Raw genomic sequence first — 18,576 nt, 5'->3', positions numbered from 1 at the left:
GAGGGGGAGAGAGAGAGAGAGAGAGAGAGAGAGAGCATGCGCGTCAGCAGGGCAGAGAGGCAGAGGGAGAATCTTAAGCAGGTGCCACACCCAGCATGGAGCCTGATGACAGACAGGTCATGACCTGAGCCGAAATCGAGTTGGACACTTAACCAACTGAGCCACCCAGGCGGCCCAAAATACACTTTCACAATGCCCACTGGTCTCTAGCACTGCCCAATGTTTGACCACATAATCAGAAATTTCTGGCTAGTTCTGGGATGCATATGTGCACCTCCAAGACTTATGGAATGACATATCCTTCTGATGAACATAGTTGTTTTTTGATAAATCAGGTTTTCTTTTTTTTTTTTTTTTAATTTTTTTTTCAACGTTTATTTATTTTTTTAAGACAGAGAGAGACAGCATGAACTGGGGAGGGGCAGAGAGAGAGGGAGACACAGAATTGGAAACAGGCTCCAGGCTCTGAGCCATCAGCGCAGAGCCCGACGCGGGGCTCGAACTCACGGACTGCGAGATCGTGACCTGGCTGAAGTCGGACGCTTAACCGACTGCGCCACCCAGGCGCCCCAAATCAGGTTTTCTTAAAATGAGCTACAATCGAGCAGAAGGTTGATCACCCAGATAAACCAAGGCAGCTGGTGAAATCTTAAAGATTATTCTTACTCATGAAAAACTGTGAATCTCTTCTGTAATTATGATTTCAATTTCTTCTAAGTAACTCCGCAAGTTTGTGAGCTTAGAAACATTTAGAAATATGAGAAATACATATTCCCCATATGCCTCCTGATAAAATATCACCTCATCAGAGAATTTTTCTCTTACCTCTCTTATTAAAAATAGCATTTTTTGGGGCGCCTGGGTGGCGCAGTCGGTTGAGCGTCCGACTTCAGCCAGGTCCCGATCTCGCCCTCTGTGAGTTCGAGCCCCGCGTCGGGCTCTGGGCTGATGGGTCAGAGCCTGGAGCCTGTTTCCGATTCTGTGTCTCCCTCTCTCTCTGCCCCTCCCCCGCTCATGCTCTGTCTCTCTCTGTCCCAAAAATAAATAAAAACGTTGAAAAAAAAATTTTAAAAAAATAGCATTTTTTTCCCGTATCCTGTTTTTGTACAGTGCTTTATTTATCTATCACACACCATCATCTGACTATATAATATCTCTTTGTTTTTTGTCTAGTGTGTTTTTCCCTCTACTAGAACATAACATAGTTGTTCTCCAGTATACATTCCTCTGTTTCCCTTCAAGCTAGGTAGTGACCATGTAACAAAATTCTGGCCAATGAAATGCTTTGGAGAGTGATGTGGACAACTTCTGGAGTGTGCCCTCTAAAAGGAATGGGTATGTCATTTCTTCCTCCTTTTCTTCTTCCTGCCACTGAGAACATGGATGCAATGTTGAGCCATCTTGGACCATGTGGATAAGGGAAATATACCAGAAGAAGCCTGGGTCTCTGGGTGATGTTGTAGGGTAAAATTTCTAAATAACCAAAGACCACTCTTAAGTAACAAAGAAACAGGTCTATCTTATTTAAGCCACTTTTACTTGCAGTCATTGTTTAAGAAAGAGAACCTATATCCCAACTAACACACCTCAATAGTACAGGGATGTTTCTGTTTTGTTCATTGTTTCTCTAGCTCCTTAATAGTACCAGTATGTGCTTGATAGATATTTGTAGAATGAATCAATGAATGTTCAAATGTCAAGTCCAATTTGAGTATGAGTTTTGTTACTTGTATGAACAAATCAACATTACATTATTTTTATTTCTTTGGTTTGAATTTTGTTTTGCATCTTCTAATTAAGGGTATTCAGATTCTTGTTCCATTAGTAAGAAATGATGCATTTCAAACCACTACTAACTCAGAGTCTTTTGGTCTCCAAAGTCCCAAATCTGAAAAAGTAGTTGAGGAAATCTTTTCAACAAGTTTCCATTAGCTAGCCATCCGATGGCATTAAAATAAACTAAATATTAATAATCAGCTTCAGCTTCTAAGTATCCCATCCCATAAACTGGCAATAGTTAAGGGTAGAAGCACATAAGCCATTAACAACCTTGATCATTTTCTCCATTACATCATGCTATGAACCTGGCCTATAGTTTCTCCTGTAGAAGGATGAAATGGAAATTGGTTATTCCAATTATCTCTTTGACTTACACAAACTTTGGAAGACTTTTAATCCATCCTTTCCTTGTATATGACTTCAAGTGAACTCAATGCTTACATGTTTAGGAAAAAAATTTCAAATTCCTCCTTGGCAAGGAGTTAGACCCGACTAGTTCCTATCTGCTAGATAATAATTTCTTTGTAAAACACTTTCTTTTCTTTTTCCTCCTTCTTCTTCTCCTCCTCTCCTATCATCTCCTCCTTTTCCTTCTCCTCCATCTTTTTTTTTGCAAAAAACGTTCCAAGTATTGCACTTAGGGTTCAACTCATGGGCTATAAGGTTAGATGCCCTGACAGAGAATAACTTAGTATACTGGGATGGTCTAAGAAAGATTCACAAAAGGGATAGGCCGTACTTAACAAAGCTTTGTCAAATGAGTTTTAAGTAGTGGAGGGAATAGGAGAATGACAGGAAGAGGGAACTAGCTTAGGCAAGGGCTTAGAGGCTGGCAGAGAACAGAATAGCAGTATTCATAATTGCTTCAAACTGAGAACAAAGCAAATGACTACTAACAGTAGCATGGATAAAAAGTAGGATATTCATGAAATGGAATGGAATAGTAAATAGCAATGAGAATGTACAAACTACAATTGAATGGATGAATTTCACTGATTCAATGCTGGGGGGGGGAGACATATAAAAGAGTACCTACTATGAATTCACTTATATAAAGTTCAAAAATAAGCCAAATGAATGTATGGTATTAGACGACAGGACTGGTTACTTTGGGTGACAGGGAGAGAAAGACAAAGAGACTGGAGGAAGACACATAGAAGGCTCTGGAGTGCGAAAGTTCCAGTCGCTGATTTTGATACCACTTTACATCCCTGTGTTTCATTTTTTATCACTGGTATCTTTCCTTGTAAATATGTGATGCATCAGTCATCAACATCATCATCATGACAGTAAAGGGCCAAGAATAGTAAGGACACTTCTGAAAAGAAGTTGTTATTTATACATCCTAAAGTTATTGGCACAGTGATTGATAAACTAACCAATGAACTAGATAGGAGCTCAGAGAAGACTGATCCATGTATGGAATTCTGATATATGATGGGGGGGTGGGGGGCATCAGATTAAAGCTGGAAAATGGGTATTGATATGAAAATAGATTCAAGTGAGATCCCTACCTCATACCACATATAAAATCAAGGATTTAAACAGACTAGGGAATTAAATTGTCAAAAATAAAACTCCTACTAGAAAATACAAGTGAATATCTTTTAGACTTTGGGTAGAGAAAAAATCCTCAGAAAAAAAAGGCATTGACCGAAGAAAAGTTTCTTTCACTGACTGAAAGAAAACTTTAATAAATTTGACTAATAAAATTAATAATTTTTGTCATGAGGAATTTTATACCAAAAAAATTTTAAGCTGGGGAAAAAAATATCAGCAATACACACAAACAAAAATGGGTATCAGGAACATATAAAGAACTACAAGCACAAACAACCTAACAGAAAATGGGCAAAAGATCTAAGGCATTTCATAGAAAAAGAAACAATGACAACATGAAGATAAGATTAACATCACTAGTGATGAGGAAAATGCCAAATTAACCCCAGAGAAATGTTTTTAAACTTGTTTGACTGGCATAAATAAATTGGAAAACATTAAGTATTAAAGAGGATGTAGACGCAGACAATCTTTTATACATCACAGTGGGGAGGGGCAGGCATACAGTCTAAATTGGTGCAGCCACTCCCAGGTATACATCCAAGAGAAAATTTTAGACGTGTATAACCAGCAACATAGACAAAAACAATGATGGAAGGGCTGTTTAAAATAGTGTAAACATAAAAAAATTTAAATGTATATCAACTGGAGACTGTATGAGTAAGCCATGCTATACATACAAGAGGAATATTGCACAGCAACCAAAACAGATAAACTAAAACAACATACAACAGTATAAATAAAACTTAGAAATATAATATTGTGTAAAAACAGTAAAAAATTTACACATACTATATACTTTTATGAAAAATTCAAAACAACTAAAATTAAAAATGTGGAGTTTTTAAATTTTTTAATCTTTAAAAATATTTATTACTTTATTTTTTAAATTTAAATTCCAGTTTGTTAACATATAGTATAATATTAGTTTCAGGTGTACAAATCAGTGATTCAACGCTTCCATGCAATACCTGGTGCTCATCATAAGTGCCCCCCTTAACCCCCATCACCTATTTTACCCATCCCTCCACCCACCTCCCCTCTGGTAACCAACCATCAGTGTGTTCTCTGAAGTTAAGAGTCTGTTTCTTGGTTTGCCTCTCTCTTTTTCCCCCCAGGATCATTTGTTTTGTTTTTTAAAGAATGCATAGTTTTTTATACTGAGGGGAAAATCACATGGCATACAACTAATTATGTTTTAAAGCATACAATGCAGTGGCACTTAGTATAAACATATAGTTCTTAAGAACATATGTAGATGCAACAATATTGTACACAAAGGAAAGTAAGGGAATGATGGAAATGGGATTCAGATAATGTAGCCTGCATAGGCTGAGGTTGGGAAGGCCAAGACAGGAGACTCATAGGGTAGACGTAGGGTTTTCCTAGCTTTAGCTTTAGATGGTGAGTATATGGGTGCTTATTTAATTACTAAAAACCAACTGCACGAGCACACAGACTGGTCCTTTTCGCTTTCATCAAACAACCTTTTGCACAGTATAAAAGGCAATTTTCACAATAGGTGCTTTGAAAACAAAGCAGGAAAATTCCTATTCTATTGAGAGAAATTATATCACTTTAAATTTCATATGAAGCAATTTCTGTGGGGGGAAATGGCAAAAGGACTCTGAAATCCACATTACATTTGAAGTAAACCAAAGGTGGACTCCTAAAAGGGAGAAAGGTGGTCAATTTACTTCTGATAGAATACTCTGCACTCTCACTGCAGGCAAAAGAACAATCCTAACTCCTGACAGAACTCAAATGATATCCCACCTCCTCCAGGAAGCCCTCTCAGACTACACAAACCCTCCTGCCACTCTTACAGCCTTGAATACTATATCCCACAATTTAGACATATCCCATCAGGGTCCCTAGAGAAAACTTTGTATTTATGAGGAGATAATACAAAATTTTGGTTAAAAATTGAGACTTAAGAATCAAAAAGAAACAAAACGAGAGCAGTGCCAAGTACTGTTGTAAATGCTTTAAAATTAAGAACACTCTTATTTATGTATGTCAACATTTAACATATCAACCTATTAATCTTTACAACATCACAAAGAAGTAGGTTAAATTATTATCCCCACTTTAGAGGTAAGGAAATAGAGGCACAGAGACGTTAAGCAACTTTTATTAAGTCACAGTGTTAGTAAGTACAGGGTCAGATCTAAATATAGGCAATCTGGCTCCCGAGCTCACTTAACCACTACGGAGCCTTACACCTTGAATAATTTAACTGTTTTTTATTGTTGTTTGTTTGTTTTTAAATTTTATTTTAGAGAGAGAGAGAGAGAGAGCAAGTGGAGGAGAGGGTAGTGAGGGGGAGAAAGAATCTTAAGCCCCAATGCAGGGCTTGATCCCACAACCCTGGGATCATGACCTGAGCTGAAATCAAGAGTTGGATGCTCAACTGCCTGAGCTACCCAGGCGCCCCAAATGACTTAACTGTTATACTACAATCAATTCAGCTTCTCACCTATGGGTCAGAAACAGTGTTTGGCATCTGGCACAGGGCAGGAGAGTTGGCTTGAGAGCAACCCAGATTCTGGGCCTGGCTGTGAAACTGATGCCTGAGCAGACTTGGGCAAGGCCACTGCCTTTCTTTAAGCCTCAGTTTCCTTCTCTGTAAAATGAAGAGTTGGACTTGACAGTCTCCAAGGCCCTTCCAGAGCTAATGTTTTATGAGCCTGGGGTTGTTGGCTCAACTCCTTGGGCCCAGTCCGGCCCCTCCTGCTGGGCTCCGTGTCTCTTACTGGCTCAGCTTCCCATAAATAAGAGGAAAAGAACACGGGAAAATATCTTCCTGAGAGACTGGGAGGGATCCCACGGTTGCTCTGTATGCTTTGAAGAACTGGTCGTTAACCAGAGAGCTACCTGCCAAGTGAAGGATGGAAAGAAACTAGACTAAGGGGAGAAATGAACTCAACAAAACTTGGCTGCATTCACATTTAAAGGGCATCACTGAGCACTTAAAGAACTGACAATGTTATTGCAACAAGATGAGCCAGCTTCTTAAAGAACCAGAGATAGGCTAAGCTGTGAAAACCGGAATGGACCAGAGAACAAAGAAAAAAGCTGTTATACCATACATCAACCACAGTTATTTACAATCTGCAAAAATCGCGGAACAAACAAAAAGATAGCGCAGGCATGTCGGCCTCCACTATCATTCCACCATGAATTCTACCAGGTCAGGTGCTGTATCAGGAATACATGTCTCCCAGGAACCCCAAAAGCAGTGGGGTTAGAATGAGCTCACATTAATAGAGCACTTACTATGTGTAAGGCTTTACCATATATTTTTATCCTATTTCAGAGATGAGGGACCAGTCTACAGAGATCCAGGTTCTGGTTCTGTGTCTTCCATCATTAGCTATGTGAATCTGGTCAAGTAATTTCAAATGTCTAGGGACTTGGCTACTTTTATCCATAAAATGAGGGACTGAAAAAGGTTATAGAGGATGGGCCTTCCAGCTCAAGAACTCTGTAGTTCATAAAGTTACAAATACTTATTTTACATTTACCTAGAAAAGCATTCACACTGGACCAATTTAATTTGTTTATATTTTATTTTTATTTATTTATTTATTAAAGTTTATTTATTTATTTTGAGAAAGACAGAGACAGCGTGAGTGGGGAGGGGCAGAAAGAGAGAGAGAGAGAGAAAGAATCCCAAGTAGGCTCCTTGCTGCCAGCACAGTCTGATGTGAGGCTTGAACTCACGAAACTATGAGATTGTGACCTGAGCCAAACCAAGAGTTGGACGCTTAACTGGCTAAGCTACCCAGGCACCCCTAATTTCTTTATATTTTAGACCTTTGGAATTTAGTGGACTGCACTGTGCTGAGCACATTATATAACGAATCGAAGGAAAAAATCCATGAAAGCCCTCTGATTGTCTTCCATATGGTACTCCCCAAGATCACCTTGTATGGTTGAGTATGTTGTGCCCTGTACAAGGGCACCTGGTCAAGAAGGGCTGGGAAGATGGAGCTAAATTTCCATCTCACCTCTGGCATGAGCTTTGTGACCATGAGGCTGAGCCCAAACCAAAGGTACATTTGGGTTTGTGGGCACCTCTGAACTACCCGTTGACACTGAGCGAGACTATGAAGCAATGACTAGGTTTGTGTTCCAGTTGTGTTGTATGCAGAACTTACAATTTTACTTCTGCTCAAAACATTTCCAGACACCCCCTTTTACCTCCAGTCTATTTATAAGACCCTTAATAAAACCAATCCTATCATTCAGTCACACATCAACATTGACCTAACCCAGCACTAGCTAGGCTGCTTGAACGGACTGTACAGGGTGCCTGAGTAGCTCAGTCAGTTAAGTGTCTGACTTCAGCTCAGGTCATGATCTCACAGTTCGTGAGTTCAAGCCCCCCGTCAGGCTCTGCACTGATAGCTCAGAGCCTGGAGTTGGCTTCAGATTCTGTGTCTCTCTCTGCCCCTCCCCTGCTCATGTTCTTGTTCTCTCTCTCTCTCTCTCTCCCTCCCTCCCTCCCTCCCTCCCTCTCTCCCCCCCCAAAGAATAAATATTTAATAAATAAATAAATGAATAAATAAATAAATAAATAAAATGTTGATCCAAGCTCAAAGAATTAAGACATTTTGCATAATGGCAGCACACATGGAAAATAGAAACTACCTTTCCAGGTGATTCCTTAGAAAGGGAAAACCCTTACTTAGCTGAGCACATCCTAGTATTTCAAAGAAATCTATTTCGTTATCTTTATAATTCCAAAGCACAGTAGCTACCAAATACTTGGGGAAAAATACAGAAAAACAAAAACTTTGAGAAAAACATTTCCTGGATTCTGTTCTGGGTTTCTAATGTGTTGTCTTTATAACACACTTGCTACCACTACAAGCTCCTGATTTTTCTAGCAACAAAGGAGATGTGCTCTAATTTGCTCACATTCTTTTTCTTTCATATTGCAATCAACAGCAACTCCAGGACCATTTATTCTGGATTTCCTGAGTCAGTCTCAATTTCAAATATTCTGCCCCTCTCTCCTCGCAATAAAAAGTTCCCAACTTTTTATTTGGAAAATATGGTCGCCACAATAATGGCATTACCCTCACATAATATTAGTCATGGCAGAGTCATACCAACATCATGGTGCCTTTATTTGGTATGTGGCCATTCCGAGAAGAACTTGCTGGTCCATCCAGGGCCTGAGACCATTTTCTTCGGCCCCATTAAAGAGAAAAATAATGAATCTGCTACTAAACAAGTTTGGGGTTCACCGATTTAGAACTCAAAGGAACATTTCCTTGTTCTAGAAGAGGTTTTCAAGGCTAACAAATTACTATTTGATGAAATGGTACACAATCTGGAAAAACTGAAGCCATGGGGCTTTCCGACTGCCAAACTCCCACATGCTGGCTCTCGAGACACATCCACACTCATTATTAAAGTGTCACCATTTATAATTTGGTGCTACATTTTCTGAAGCTAGGCTACTCAACATGGTATACAGACAAATTGAATCCTTATTTTATTAAAACACAGGAATAAGATGAAGTAGGTGTCGGTGATAAAAGTCACCTAATCTGTAGTTGAAAATGAAGTTATTAAAACTAGGCCAGCATCACAAAAGGGAAACCAAAGGGTCAGGTTTCAGTAAGCAGGTTCCCCTGGATATAAGCAGCATTTATGAAAGGAATCAGCTGGCTCTGGCTTTGTTTTGCTCCTTCCAGAGTAGTTTTGGAGTTCCCTTTTCCCCCGGGTACCTCCCTCTGAAGCCTCAGAGCCTGGAGTAAGAGGAGAAAAGTTATAATTGCAGGGACATTTTATAATGTTTGCCAAGCATCTGAGTATACAGCAGCCCCATTTTGTCTCCAGCCTCACAACCCTGTGAAGTAGGTGAAAATTTTAACAGTATAGCTATGGAAAGAAATGTTCCTGAGTAATGTTTTTCAAACTCAGGTCAGTTGGTCAGAACCCTTGAAGATCACAGAAAACTTTAAATTAAAATGGAAAAATACTAAATTATGTTCCCACTAGTTTGGGTCATTTTAGCATGATCATGAATAAGCTATAGATTCTGAGTCAGATGTGTGCAGTTTGCTTTGGACTTTGTTCTTGCTTACTTACTTATAAAACGTTCAAAATGTACTTCTAAATTACAGCAACTCAGTAAAAAATTCAAACCTTAGGGCTTGGTTTCCTCCCCCTAGCAGGCTGAGTCATAAAAATAAATCTTAGCCATTTCAATAGCCAACACACCCCTCACATTAAGAATTGGTATTGTTCCCCATGTCTCCCATTTCATCCAAAGGTCACACCCAGATCACATTTGAAGACAGAAACAGCTTAAGGGCTCATCCAGCTCAACATTTGCACACTTAATAAGGGAACAGAACCTCTGCCAAGTTATAGGGATGAGTTACATCAGAATCTTCCAGAGGAACCTCTGAGGAGTAGTTATGAGTATGGGCTTTGGAGGCAGCCCGACCCAGATTGGAGTCCTAACACTGCATGACCTTGGTCATGTCTGGGAAGCACAATGCCTGGCACACAGTAAGAGCCCACCAAGTGCTTGCTGTTTTACTGCGAAAGGCATTTCAGGGCTTAGACAAATGGGGAGCGTCTCTCCTGTGTCTATCCTCTACTGGACAGTGAGAAGGTTCTCTCCAAATCAAATCTTTAGGAGACACTACTGGGGAAGGCAGAATATTTACTCAACCATAAATCCAGGGTCAAGACTTAAATCAGGAAAATCACAGACGGTTGGGCTTTCAGAGTTAAGAAGAAATGTGTAACTTATAATTTATTAATATATGCAAATTACATACACAGTGTCTGAGACACAGCAGGCAGTGAATACATGTCTCTCCTCACTTTGTTCTATACCCAAAGTAACTAAAATCTCAGGCCCTAAAGTGACTTGCTTAAGGTCACACAACCAGTTAATGGGAGAGCTGGAATTGGTACTTAGGCCTTATTTTTGGTGGTGGTAGTGGTGGGGGGGTGTCGCCTCAGGTTTATTATTGAGATTACTAGGGGTCAGACCGTTTGAAAAAACTGGCCAAGTACCTCCCAAACTCAAGAATGATCTCAACACAGCATGCTGTCCCTATGGGTTCACCACCAACCCCATCCCTGACCACCACTGAGAAATAGAAGCTAGATTCCCTCTGGTCCATGGTGGAAATCTCTGCCTGTAAGGACTGGGACTTCTGAAGGACAAGGAGACAGATCCAGGATGTTCAGAGGAGGGGGCTCCTTTTCTCTCTGACCCACTGCAGGTAACAGCAATCTCAGATGCCCCCTTGTAAACACAAAGCATTTGTAAACTTTCCCTGGGGGTTTTGTAGCCAATTGAAATGGAGGGCTAGGGACAAGGAGATCTAAAAATGTCCCCTCTTTGTCTTTCAGGCCACGTCTGTGGAGGTGACAAGCGTGAGTCACTGGGTTCACAGGACTGAAAAAGATTCTTATAAATATCAATAGAAAATTCTGATTCTCTCTTAGGTATTTCTCAAAGGAAGTGGTTCCAAGCTCTGATGGTCAGGGAGAGGCCAGCTAATAAGCTTGCATTGGTCTGGGGAAGGAGGGGAGGAGACATCAGCAATGGGTGGAAATCGCCTTTCTTATTTTATAATTCAAGGAGTCATTTAAGAAACATGATTAGCATTGACTGTCAGAGAAACTCTGGATTGGGGTGGGGGACGGGTGGATCCCGTAGGGAAGACCACCAAGAGAATGTGAAACCTAAGCTCCGGACTAAAGGATGGGCAGAAATTAGCCAGGTAGAGAGGGATGTTCTAAACTAGGGGGAGGCAAACTTTTACTTTAAAGGACCAGATAATAAATATTTTAGTCTTTCCAAGCCATATAGTCTCAATTGCAGCTACTCAACTCTGCTGTTACAAGGAGAAAGCAGCTATAGAATATACATGAGTATGGGGTGCCTGGGTGGCTCAGTTGGTTAAGCTCCCGGCTTTCCCTCAGGTAATGATCTCAAGCCCCGCATTGGGCTCTCTGTGCTGACAGCCTGCTTCAGACTCTGTGTCTCCCTCTCTCTCTCTGCCCCTCCCCAGCTCACCTTGTCTCTCTCTCTCTCTCTCAAAAACACATAAACATTAAAAAAAATTTTTTTGAGAAAATACATGAGTATTAAAGGGATTGAGTGTATCTGTGTTTCAATAACCTTCATTTTTAAACACAGAAGTTTGAATTCCATACAATTTCTATATGTTATGAAATATTACTCTTCTTTTGATTTTCTTTTGAATGCTTTAAAAATGAGGAACCATTCTTAGCTTGTATTTTAGCAACATTTGCATTAAAGTATATGAGGGGTTAGTCAAGGGCATTCCTGAAGCAGGAAGATAGGAAGATGATACGCGTTTCTAAACCACAGAGTCTCTTAGATCCTCTACCCAGGGCTGGGACCAAGGGGAGACAAGCGAGCTGCCCAGGGCTCAAAATTTAAGGAGGCACTTCTTAATAAGTAGAGAGCTGGCACTTACGAAACCCTGAGATTGACTGCCTCCTTACAAGTTGCCACCTAGGCACCTTGCTGGCCTCAACCTAGGCCTGGTCCTGCCACTTGTGCATAATGCAGTACATTACTAAAGTGGTGACCTCCTCAAGCAGCTCTGCCTCAGATGCCTTCATTGTGAGGCACAACTTTGCAGATGACAATCTGGTTCCCAGCCACTTCTCTGGGGTGCAGAATTTAGATAATAAGAAAAACAGCCTATATAATACAAACTTAGGCAGAAGAGGAAGGAGAAACTAGGCAGATTGGAGTTTGGAAAGAATCTGGGGGAGAAGGAAGATAAAAAATTCAACTTGACCATTGTTGCTGGTTGGGTAAGTTTGAACAATGAGAATGAGATCCATGTCCAAAGAAAATATTTAACAAGTTTCACTGTGCACTAAAATTATAAGCCTTCTTTGCCACTGTCTCGACTTGCATTCATTATATCCATATCCATAGCTATATGTGTGTGTGTGTGTGTGTATACACACACACACACACATATATATCTACACACATGTGGACACACAATACTGAAAATCATATATGTGATAATGGACTTATATCCAGAATATATAGAGAATTCAACAATTAAAAAAAATTAAAAATAGGCAAAGAATTTGAATAGGCATTTGTCCAAAGATGTACAAATAGCCAATAAACACATGAAAAGATGTTCAACATCATTAGCCATCAGGAAAATGCAAATCAAAACTACAATGAGATATTACCTCATATCAACTAGGATGGCTTTAAGCAAAAAGATGGACACTAAGAAATGCTGGTCAGGATGTGGAAACACTGAACCCTCACACGCTGCTGGTGGGAATGCAGAAAGGTACAGCTGCTTTGGAAAACAGTCTGGCAGTTCTTCAAAAGGTTAAACATAGTTACATAACTCAACAATTCCACTCCTGGATACGTGTCCAAGAGAAATGAAGACATATGTCCACACAAACACTTGCACACAGATATTCATAGCAGACAAAAAGACAGAAAGTGGGAAGAATCCAATGTCCAACAACTGATGAACAGATAAACAAAATGTGGTATGTTCATACAATGGAGTATTTTTCAGAGGTGAAAAGTAACAAAGTACTTATACATGTTATAGTACAGATGCATCTGGAATATACTAAGCTAACTACACTGAAATTAAAGTAAAAAAAATATACTATGCTAAGTGAAAGAAGCCAGTCACAAAAGACTGCATCCTTTATGAGTCCATTCAGATGAAGGTCCAGAATAGGGAAATTTCTAGACACAGAAAGTAGATTAGTAGATGCTTCTGAGTAGAGAGATAGGGAGAAGGGGTGAGGAGAATGGAGGGTGATACCTAGAGAGTAGGGGGTTTCTTTTGGAGATGATGAAAATGTTCAAACATTGTGGTGATGGTTGCACATACTTGTGAATATATCAAAAACCAGTGAATTTTGCATTTTACATAGGTGAACTGTATGGTATACAAATTATATCTCAATAAAGCTATTAAAAACAGGAGAAATCAAAGTATCTCTCCTTGCCTTGAAAGACATCTGCTTTTGGATTCAACGTATGGGCTCTCCTTACCCTTGAAAGATGATGGTGTCTCTATGTCGCTAAAAACTGAGGTGGTTTTCTTGTTGAGGGTTTGATGGGTGGTGGCCTAAATGACAGGGAAGGGGCTGGGTCTCAAGGGCTGAATGTTGGTTAAGGTTAGGGATTTGGATGCCTGAACTCTGCAGGACCCATATTTAATCTGAGGTTCTAAATGCATCCAGGCCAGCTGCTAGAAAAAAGAACCAATGGACAGAACACCATATTGGTGTTCCCAAGGCTTTAGACCAGAAAATGACCCAGCACGATTGTCTGAGAATACTTTTTCAGGGAGGGCCCTGCCTGAGCCATGAGTTAGTCTAGTCAGGGGATGGTCACCCTCATATCAACTAGGTCAGGGGATGGTCACCCCTCACTCCCAATGATGCTTCAGTCCTTGATGCTGAATCCTGTGGTCACTGGGGAAGAAACCTCCATACCACTCCAGGAGGCATATGAGCCCTGAGGGAAACAGCACCCAGGGAGGGGATTAAGGGGAGAGGACCTCATGACTGCAAGGGGTCATTCTGTGGGCAGCCTGAGTCCTTCCTGTGTAAAAATGCAGGGTATATTAAATAAGGACTCCATCTAATGGTCTTATCCTTGCCTATGGGTTCTGATTCTTTTCAGGCCACATTTTAACCATGGCCCATTTCTAGGGATGAGGCCTCTCTGGCTGCTAATTCCCATTATTCAGGACATCTGGGGAAAAGGAAAAAAAAATAAATCCTAGTGTGGATAGTGTCCTAAGGCTACCATGTGAATAACAGTGGCCATGAGTATATTCACCTTAAATTAGAGTCCAGGGTCAACATTTTTCTTTCTTTCTTTTTTTTTTTTTTTTTTTTTGCTAAATCCTAGCCAAAGAGCTGGTGTAACTACTGAGATGTGGAAGTGAATTTATCTTAAACTTGCCCCAGTGCAGCTAATAAGGGAAAGCTGTCCAATCATCACAAAGTCAGCTTCTGACAGCCTGTCACATTTTCCACTGATGCACCAGACGTGACTAAGCTGTGCAGGGGCTGTCTGTCCGGGATCTGGATTCCCTTTCACTGTGCTCAGCAGGAAGGGGCCAGCATCGTCCTATACCCATGTCATGAACTTGACATAACCCTTAGTAATGGAAGAGGAGGCCTGGCATGCTACCAAGCCCAGGCTTTCAGCTTAGTCTGTACACACTGTGAAGTTTTAATTATTTCAAGGTCCACACTGTACCCAATCTGCAGAGAGACCAAATTTCCAGAGGAGAAAATAAAACATGTTGCTATTTCAACAGCCATCTGTTACAACACTGGACAGCAGGACTCAATGGATAGTTGATCATTCCTAAAAGTTACCACTCGGAAGACAAATTTATTATTGGTTGATCCCTCGACACATAACAAAGAAAATATAAACTCAAAGACACAAATACTGATGAAGGTACTTATGTTAAACACTCAAAAATTTTTCATTGCCTCTTATGTTTAATTCTCTCTGCTAAAGAGTAGAATAAAATGTGAAGAAGAAAGATACATTTTAGAAGGAAGAAAGAAGAGTAAGAACCAGCAACAAAGAAGCTGGTGTGACTTTCCTTTTTAATTTACTGTTTTTCTAGACTGATTTTTAAAAAAAATAAAACTTCATTCTTTTTCTGTTTGGCCGCACACATTCTTATACAGTAAATCCTCTCGTGGACCATGGCAGGGAGACAAATGAAGCGATAACACGGGAGCTGGCGGCCTGTCTGCCCTGGCCACTCTCCCCTCCTCCACACGCCATCCTTCAGTGCACACAGAACTCAGGTTCCATGAATAATTCCAGCACAGGCAGAGACTTCTTGTACTTCATATTCAGAATAACTCTAAATACCCTAAACTCCCCAAAATTCAGGCAGAGAGGGAATTTTTTAAAAGGAAAACACCCTCAACCAACTTTCAATCTGGAGACTTCAGCCACTTGCCAAAATATGCCATCTCACTGAGCCAATAAATGGAGAGCAGGAGTGTGGCTGTAACTGGGTCAGGAGTAGGGTTTTCATTTTTCACAAGTCGGGGGGGAGGATACCAATATGGTTAGTCAGTCAGCAAGCATTAATCCTCATTAATGTCTCCCATTCAAATCCATTCTTCACTGCACAGCTGTGCAAACATAAATTAATTGGGTCATTTTGACGAAGGCATACAAGAAAAAATTTCAATGTGAGGCAGAGGAACTAACTGGACAAATAACACATTCTTTAAATGTGTAGGAAGGACTGTACAAGCTACCACATCATAGACTGAGGGACATTCACTCAAATTCACACCACCATAAACTCCCCTATGGGAGAAGCTTCAAAGGACAGAATGAGGTGGGGACACATTCATGACAAAGCATATAATAAACTGCCAGAGTGAAAATACTGGCTCCCACTCCTTGCCAGATACTGTGCTATCTATTTCACAGAGCCATGCCATTCAATACCCTCACAACATCATTACTCCCAGTTTACATATAAGGTAATTAGAAGCAAAGAGATCAAATAACTTGCTTGAGGTCATACCAGCAGTAAATGGTGGAGTCACAGTGGTCAACGTTCAATTCAGGCTGACACGACTCCAGAGACCATGTTCCTAAGATGACATTGTCCCGTTTTCTATATGCTTGGCACTATGCTTGCATCGTGGAGAGCAGAAAAAAAGGTACAGTCATTTCTTGCCCTTTAAGAAACTTACAGTCTGACTGGGGAAACAGGATGGATACCTGCGAACTCATCAGAAAATAGGAGCAGGAGCATTGCATTAGCACCTGCACTTTTTAGGTGAAGGAAGCCACATACAGGAGCTGGGGAAAGTGGCTACAATTTATCTGACAACTTTGAGAAGGGTTTCCACCAAACTCTAAAAAGTGAGATACTGAGAGGATATAATACTTTAGAAAATACTGATTTATTCCTTCCATGGTATGGTTTGAATATTCAAAATCTTTCCTTTCAGAGCTCTCCCTTCAGAAAGGACAGGACAGTCAGCCCATTCCCCAGCTTCATTTTAAGGTTAATAAAAATAGCCACAGCTTCCTGGAAATCCAGAAGAAGAGTTCTCCTCTTTCTTCTCCAGAGTCTTCACTCTGGTCGAGGTGTGGCAACCTCTCCCAACCTTCAGAGACTAAGAAGGGAGGAGATAATTTGCATCATCTCTTTGGTTCTTTTCATTGGAAATGAACCATCTCAGTGCCTCTAACTGACAGAAAGGGGCAGACTGGAGCTAGGGACCCATGAACGTTCTCGGAAGAAGTGGCAGTGCTCCAGAAACTAGGAGAATGAGTATGATCATGCCAGAAATTATTCTGCAATTATTTATAGCAGATGCATGATCCCCATGCCTGTAGAAGTGTTGGGGGACTCTGATAACCGTTCTCAAACAATCTGCTTCCACTCTCTTTGCTGCATTTAAATTTCTGTTGCATTCTTAACATTCAACTTTAGATGTATATGAATTTTTAAAACCCCTGCACTTTTTAACTGGGAAGACACATTACTGTGATGAGCTCCTTTTTCCCTGCATGGACAAAATTTGGTCAGAAGAGCTGGGGACGGGGTGGGGGGTGCTGTATGTCACTGATGTCACATTGCTTGGGACTCAGGTTTTATAAGGAGTCAGATGAACATTCAAAAACAAATCTGCCGACCCTTACTGGGTGAACAGTAGGTCGAATGCACAGAGAAGGGCCTGAGAGAAGGGTCGTCACTTTTCAGGCAGGCTCCCAGGTCAGCCGTGCCACTCCCGAGAGCCCGCAGTGTCGGGGTCTTTAGGACACAGCAAATATTCCCTAAATGTCCTGCCCAAAGAGCAAAGAGCTCAAAGTTGTTGGACAGTGGTTCTCAACTCCACAGAATCATACAATCACCTGGGGAACCCTAAAAATCATTCCTGCTGTGCCCTACCCCAGCGATTCTGATTCCAAGGGTCTGGGATTGGGCCTGGATACTATGATTCCAACACATAAGCAGGGTTAGAACCGCCACATTGAACACAGCCAAGTCTGAAATACCATAAGCATCAGTGAGTGTGGTTACTCAATCAACAGACACTGAAATGAACAGAATCCTTCTGCTCCTTTAACAGCTTACTCTCAATTGTATTTCTTTCTGGATCTTGAGAAACTAAGAGTCTGGGCTGCCCAGATTACAATCCTAGTTATACCACTTAGCAGTTAAGTGACCTTGGGCAAGGTATATAACTTTCCTGAGACTCCGTTTTCTTAGCAATACAAAGGGGTTAATATCAGAAGGTAGTTGAGAGGATTGCATGAAATCAGGTATGTAAATTATGTGACCCAATGTCTGGCACATGTCAAATGCAAAATAAACATTAGCTCCATGACTGATGATGATGACAATAAAAATATACCAGTTATATTTCAATAAAAGGAATGTTTTTTCTAGATGGGGTATTTATTCACAAGGCCAGGTTTTAAGGAATTGTGAAACACTGGAATGTGAGAGCTAGACATTTAGCATTCCCTTCAATTATGAATACAGGCCAACAAGTCTCAGTATTAGAACAGTACCTGTGATCTTGTCACCGATAGAAATCACAGATATTTCTATATAATACAGTCGTGGTTGAAACCCTAAAAGAGTATTTATATTTAGGGTGACCAACTGCCCTGGTTTGCCCAGGACTGAGGGGGTTTCCCTGGATGAGGGATTTGTAGTGCTAAAATTGAGAAAGTCCCAGGGAAACTACTCCCTACTGACATTCATCACTACTTCAGAATTATGGTAGTTATCGAACCACTAAATGCCACTGTTTAATGTGTTAACAAAGAAGCACCTACCCTGCCATATATCATAATTTCAAATGATATCTTGGTAAGTGTACATATGTTCACATAATCTGTGTCCTTTATAACACCTTGTATTTCATTGGATGCACTTAAAAGCATTCTTCTGAGTCCATAGGCTTCACCAAAATTGCCAAAGGGGTCCATGGCACAAAAAAGGTGAGGAGGGAAGAAACTGGGAACATTGGTTGGAAAATGAAGGTAACCATATCTTAAGTTCTTTTAGGCCTTGCAACCTAAAAATATAGAAGACATGGGCATGTACCTCCAAAGGCACAAGTAGATAATCAGTCAATGGAACCACTTTCCCATTATCAGGAGTCTGTCTCCTAATCCTACATATAGTAACCTGG

At 40.6% G+C, this 18,576-nt stretch overlaps 1 protein-coding gene across 4 annotated transcripts in view; it reads right to left on the bottom strand.

Moving 5' to 3' along the window:
* PLCE1 (phospholipase C epsilon 1) overlaps nucleotides 1-18,576 on the bottom strand; it is a 329,559-nt gene that overhangs the window by 271,432 nt on the left and 39,551 nt on the right. The gene's annotated exons all lie outside the window — the stretch shown is intronic.

The sequence above is a fragment of the Prionailurus bengalensis genome, chromosome D2 (genome assembly GCF_016509475.1).
Source record: "Prionailurus bengalensis isolate Pbe53 chromosome D2, Fcat_Pben_1.1_paternal_pri, whole genome shotgun sequence".
NCBI lineage: Eukaryota > Metazoa > Chordata > Mammalia > Carnivora > Felidae > Prionailurus > Prionailurus bengalensis.
The sequence above is the reverse complement of the archived record's forward strand: the minus strand, read 5'-3'. Positions and strand labels throughout refer to the sequence as shown.